This window comes from Penaeus monodon, chromosome 29 (genome assembly GCF_015228065.2).
Source record: "Penaeus monodon isolate SGIC_2016 chromosome 29, NSTDA_Pmon_1, whole genome shotgun sequence".
NCBI lineage: Eukaryota > Metazoa > Arthropoda > Malacostraca > Decapoda > Penaeidae > Penaeus > Penaeus monodon.
The window spans coordinates 24906398-24906618 of record NC_051414.1 but is presented as its reverse complement, the minus strand read 5'-3'; positions in this window follow the sequence as shown (position 1 = coordinate 24906618).

Here is a 221-nt window from a genome sequence, read left to right as displayed (position 1 = left end):
CCGCACGTATCTTTTTTTTTAATTACCTTTATAACCGAGATAACAAGTTGAGCGAATTCCAAACGAAAAATATAAATGTTGTGCGATACAAGTGGCTGCAAGAACAACCCGGCTTCATTCGCACACAGTAGCCTGCACTCGTCCCACTCTGCATGCACGAGAACACGCACGCTTAAATCACTTAGTGGAAGGGCGAAAAGGTTCTCGAAGGAAGTGAGTGG